The sequence below is a fragment of the Ailuropoda melanoleuca genome, chromosome 15, assembly GCF_002007445.2.
Source record: "Ailuropoda melanoleuca isolate Jingjing chromosome 15, ASM200744v2, whole genome shotgun sequence".
NCBI classification, from domain to species: domain Eukaryota; kingdom Metazoa; phylum Chordata; class Mammalia; order Carnivora; family Ursidae; genus Ailuropoda; species Ailuropoda melanoleuca.
The window spans coordinates 76,682,742-76,688,444 of record NC_048232.1 but is presented as its reverse complement, the minus strand read 5'-3'; the positions used below and the strand labels follow the sequence as shown (position 1 = coordinate 76,688,444).

The following is a 5,703-nucleotide window of genomic DNA, read 5'->3' as shown; positions in this document are numbered from 1 at the left end:
GGATCACGCCCTGAGCCGAAGGCAGATGCTTAACCGCCGTGCCACCCAGGCGCCCCAGGATTTGTGTTTTTGGTAGGCAGCTAAGGGTATCAGCAATCCTGGATTACATTAGTGAATTATAATTCAGATGATTTAAAACTGGCCTTCAAGTCTGTTTGTGGAAGGAAATTTCTGGTTAGTCATTATTTCTAGGCCACCTCAAAGCATTGGGGGGTTATTCAAGCACCACCTACTTCATCCTTCTCGATACCGGTTTTGTTTCCCACTAGTGCTGCATGGTTAAAAAAAAAAATAATAATCAGGGGCGCCTGGGTGGCACAGCGGTTAAGCGTCTGCCTTCGGCTCAGGGCGTGATCCCGGCGTTATGGGATCGAGCCCCACATCAGGCTCCTCTGCTATGAGCCTGCTTCTTCCTCTCCCACTCCCCCTGCTTGTGTTCCTCTCTTGCTGGCTATCTCTGTCGAATAAATAAATAAAATCTTAAAAAAAAATAAAAAATAAATCAATGATCAGTTTCTCAGGCCTTTAGCCACCTTTCTGGAATCTACACATATTCTTAGGGAAGTAATTGTCCCAAATGCCGGGTTCCTTTTTGGGTTTATGTTTTCTCCTGGTTATTGGTGCACAATTTCCTCAATGACTTAATTCCTCAGTACTTCTGGGCTTTCTAGGACCTGTATTTCTTAGCCCAGCATTTGTGGAACTAGATGTTGAACTCTGTAATGGCTGCTGGGATGTACCTAGAATCCCTTTCATGAATAAGCAGCTCTTTCCAGAGGTGTTGGCTACTGACTGCTCCCAGTGAATTTTTTTCTCTGGAAATGGCTCTCAGCTTATGGCAGCTGCCTTGCCCGGGAAGACTGCTTATTCCCAGCCGACCGCCTGAACCAAATGATGAGGTGGGTGTACGTTTCAACCATAGTGCCTTAATTCCAGACTTTTGTGGAGGGTCATTTCAGCTTTAGAGCTAAAGATCTGAAAGGGACATCTGCTGAAACTTCATAATGGTTCAACTTTTCCTTCTGCCCAGTTCTGCATCCCTGATTTCCTTACAGGTTTTCTTTGGGTGTACTTCCCAATTAATCTACTGCAGAATTCCAGGAAATCAAATTTACAAGTCTGTTTAATTTGCTTTTAATATGATCATGTATCATTTCTTTTTTGTTGTATTTAACTCCTTTTGGGGGAGAGAAATTACTGTGGGGATAAGTAGAACATTTGGGAGAAGTAATATACTTTGCCCATGACAGAAGCAATTAAGATACACTGTCTTTTGCCTCAGGGGGCAATCTTTACTTTGTGTTTCACATTCACTTTTTAAAAATTGAGATATAATTGACATATAACATATTGATTTCAGTTATATGACATTAAGATTTTTGTATCTATTGTGAAATGCTCCCAACATCTCTAGTTAATATCCATCCACATACATACTTACAAATTTTCTTGTGATGAGAACTTTTACAGTTTACTCTTAGCAACTTTCAAATATACAATACAATATTATTAAAGTCACCATGCTGTATATTACATCCCCATGACTTATAACTGGAAGTTTGTACCTTTTGACCACCTTCACCCATTTCACCCATCTGTTCTCTGTATCTATGAACTCAGATTAAAAAAAAAAATTATACATAAAAGCGAGATCATATGGTATGATCATTTCATTTAGCATAATTTATGCCCTCAAGGTCCATCCATGTTCTTACATATGGCAAGATTTCCTTCCTTTTTATGGCTGAATAACATTCCACAATATGTATATGTGTGTATGTGTTTGTATACACACAATTTCTTTTTCATCCAGTGGTGAACACTTAGGTTGTTTCCCTGTCTTGGCTGTTACAAAGCTGCAATGAACATGGCAGTGTAGATGTCTTTTTGAGTTATTGTTTTTGTTTTCTTTGGATAAATAGAAGTAAAATTTTGGATCATATGGTAGTTCTAGTTGTAATTTTTTGAGGATCCTCTATCCTGTTTTCCATAGTGGCTGTACCAGTTTACCTTCTCCCCAACAGTGCACAAGTGTAACACTTGTTATTTCTTGTCTTTTTGATAGTAGCCATTCTAATGAGTATGAGATATTGTGTCATTGTGGTTTTGATTTGCATTTCCCTGATACCAGTGATGTTGGGTACCTTTTCACATACTTCTGGCCATCTGTATGTTATATTTAAAAAATGTCTATTCAAGTGCTCTCGTTTTTAATCAGATTTTTTTCTTCTTTTTGGCTATTGAGTTGTAGGAGTTTTCTATATATTTTGGGTATTAACGCCTTATCAGAGGATTTGCAAATATTCTCTCCCTTCTGTAAGTTGCATTTTCATTTTGTTGGTTTCCTTCACTGTGCAGAGGCGTAATTTGATGCTATCAAACAACTTATTTTTTGTTGCTATTGCTTTTGCTTTTGTCAGATCTAGAAAATCATTGTCAAGACCAATGTCAAGATTATCACCGATGTTCTAGGAGTTTTATGGCTTTAGGTCTTATGGTCAGGCCTTAATCTATTTTGAGTTGGTTTTTATATATGGTGTAAGATAGTGGTCCAGTTTCATTCCTTTCCATGTAGCCATCCAGTTTAACCAGCACTATTTATTGGAGAGACTGTCCTTTATCCGTTGTATATTTTTGGTTCCTTTGTTATAGGTTGACCATGTATGCATGGGTTTATTTCTGGGCTATTCTGTTCCATTGATCTGTGTGTCTGTTTTTATGGCAATACCATAGTACTTTGATTACTGTAGCTTTGTAACATAGCTTGAAATCAGAAAGCATAATGCCTTGGGGCGCCTGGGTGGCACAGCGGTTAAGCGTCTGCCTACGGCTCAGGGCGTGATCCCGGCATTATGGGATCGAGCCCCACATCAGGCTCTTCCTCTATGAGCCTGCTTCTTCCTCTCCCACTCCCCCCTACTTGTGTTCCCTCTCTCGCTGGCTGTCTCTATCTCTGTCGAATAAAGAAATTAAAAAATCTTAAAAAAAAAAAAAAAAGAAAGCATAATGCCTCATCTTTGTTGTTCTTTTTCAAGAATGCTTTGGCTAGGGGAGCCTGGCTGGCTTAGTTGGTAGAGTGTGTGACTCTTGAATCCTGGGTTGTGGGTTTGAGTCCCATGTGGCATGTAGCAATTACTTGAAAATAAAATCTTAAGAGAAAAAAAAAAGATTGCTTTGGCTATTTGGGGTTCTTTGGTGGTTCCACACAAATTTTAGGGTTATTTCTGTGAAAAATGCAACTGGAATTTAGATAGGGGTTACATTGAATCTGTAGATTACTTTGAGTAGTGTGGACATCCTAGCAATACTCTTCCATTCCAAGAGCATGGAACATCTTTTTACCTATTTGACTTCAGTTTCTTTCACCAGTGTCTTAGTTTTCAGGGTGCAGTTCTTTCCCCTTTCGTTAAATTCCTATTTTCTTTTTGATGCAAATGTAAATGGGATTATGAAATTTCTCTAATAGTTGTTAGTATATAGAAATACAACAGATTTCTGCATATTGATTTTTGTACCCTGGAACCTTATTGAATTTTATTATTTTTAACAGTTTTTTGGTGGAGTCTGACTTGGATGCTTTTTCTTTTTCCAAAACCTAATTGCTATGGGCTTCCAATACTAGGTTGAATAAAAGGAGAGTGGGCATCCTTGTCTTGTTTCTCATCTTAGGAGGAAAAGCTTTCAATTTTTCACTGAGATGTTGGCTGTACACTTGTGATATATAGCCTTTATTATGTTGAGGTACATTCCTGCTAACCCACTTTGTTCTTACAGTGGATGTTCAATTTTGTCAGATGTTTTTTCTGCATCTATTAAGGTGAGGTTATGATTTCTGTCCTTTGTTAATGAAATGTATCATGATTGATTTCCAGGTATTGAGCCATCCTTTTATCCCTGGAATAAATCCCACTTGATTACAACATACGATACTTTGTTGAATTTGGTTACTATTTTGTAGAAGCTTTTTGCACCTATGTTCATCAGGTTACTGGCCTATATTTTGTGTGGTGTCCTTTTCTAGTTTAATACCAGGATAATGCTGGCCTTATAAAACAAGTTTGAAGTATTCCCTCCTCTTCAATTTTTTGCTGAGTTTGAGAAGGATTGGTTAGGTATTATTCAAATGTTTGGTAGAATTAGTGAATCTGTCTGGTCCTTAACTTTCGTTTGTTGGGAGGTTTTTGATGACTGATTCAATCTCCTTACTAGTAATTGGTCCCTTCAGAGTTTCTATTTCTTCATGATTCAGATTTGGTAGGTAGTATATTTTTAGGAATTTTTCATTTCCTCTAAGTTATTTGTTGTACTCTAACTGTTCAGTCTCATGATCTATTTTGGTGGTCTATCAGTTGTAACAACAACTTACTCATGTTTGATTTTGCATCCTTTTTCCTTAGTCTAGCTAAAGGTTTGTCAGTTTTCTTAAAAAAACAACTCACATCCATTTTAGCTTCTATTTCATGTATTTCCACGCTGATCTTTTTTTTTTTTTTAAAGATTTTATTTATTTATTTGACAGAGATAGAGACAGCCAGCGAGAGAGGGAACACAAGCAGGGGGAGTGGGAGAGGAAGAAGCAGGCTCATAGTGGAGGAGCCTGATGTGGGGCTCGATCCCATAACGCCGGGATCAAGCCCTGAGCTGAAGGCAGACGCTTAACGACTGTGCCAACCAGGCGCCCCTCCAGGCTGATCTTTATTTCCTTCCTTCCACTAACTTTGGGCTTTGTTCATGTTTTGTAGTNAGCCCTGAGCTGAAGGCAGACGCTTAACGACTGTGCCAACCAGGCGCCCCTCCAGGCTGATCTTTATTTCCTTCCTTCCACTAACTTTGGGCTTTGTTCATGTTTTGTAGTTTCTTGAGGTGTAAAATTAGGTTGAGAGCTCTTGTTTCTTGATACAGGCATTGGATGCAGTGAACTTCTCTTAGGACTGCTCATGCTGTATCACTTAAGTTTTCGTATGTGGTGTTTCCACTGGTCTCAAGGTATTTTTTTCTCTTATTGACCCACTGGCTGTTCAGTAGCATGTTATTTAATCTCCATATATTTGCAGATCTTCCAGTGTGCTTCATGTAATTTTCTAGTTTCATATGAACCACTGTGGTCAGAAAAGATACCTAATATTTCAATTTTCTGAAATTAAGACTTTGTGGTACGTGTGATCTATCCTGGAGAATTTTCCATGTGTGCTTGAGAAAATGTATTTTCTGTCTGGTCTATTGATGAAAGTGGGGTATTAAAGTCCACTACTGTTATTGTATTGCTGTTTCCCCTTTAGGTCTGTTAGCATTTGCTTTATATATTTAGCTGCTCCTATGATATTTATGAATGTTCTATCCTCTTGGACTGAAACCTTTATCATAATGTAATGCCTCTTTTTTCTTTGATAACAGTGAATACCATGCTGGGGGAAAAGAGGCATGCCACTTTTAATTTAGTTACTGAACTTTAGCGCTGAGAACACTTCTAAAATCATGAACATTAATTGGAAAAAAGTCAAGTCAGAAAAGAACAATTCCTGGGGCACTAGCCCCTGTTTGTTTATGGCTACTGTACAATGCTGGCCAAATCACAGCCTTTCTAGGCTTGGGTTTACCCATCTTTTAAGATCAGAGGATTTTCTTTTTCTAAAATTCCATAAATTGCTACCTATTTTACAAACCTGTAGGTTACCTATGACACATGGCATATTTAAGGACTTA

At 38.2% G+C, this 5,703-nt stretch overlaps 1 protein-coding gene across 8 annotated transcripts in view; it reads left to right on the top strand.

The window, feature by feature from the left end:
- The window catches only part of PRDM4 (PR/SET domain 4), a 58,339-nt gene that overhangs the window by 47,134 nt on the left and 5,502 nt on the right, over window positions 1–5,703 (top strand). The gene's annotated exons all lie outside the window — the stretch shown is intronic.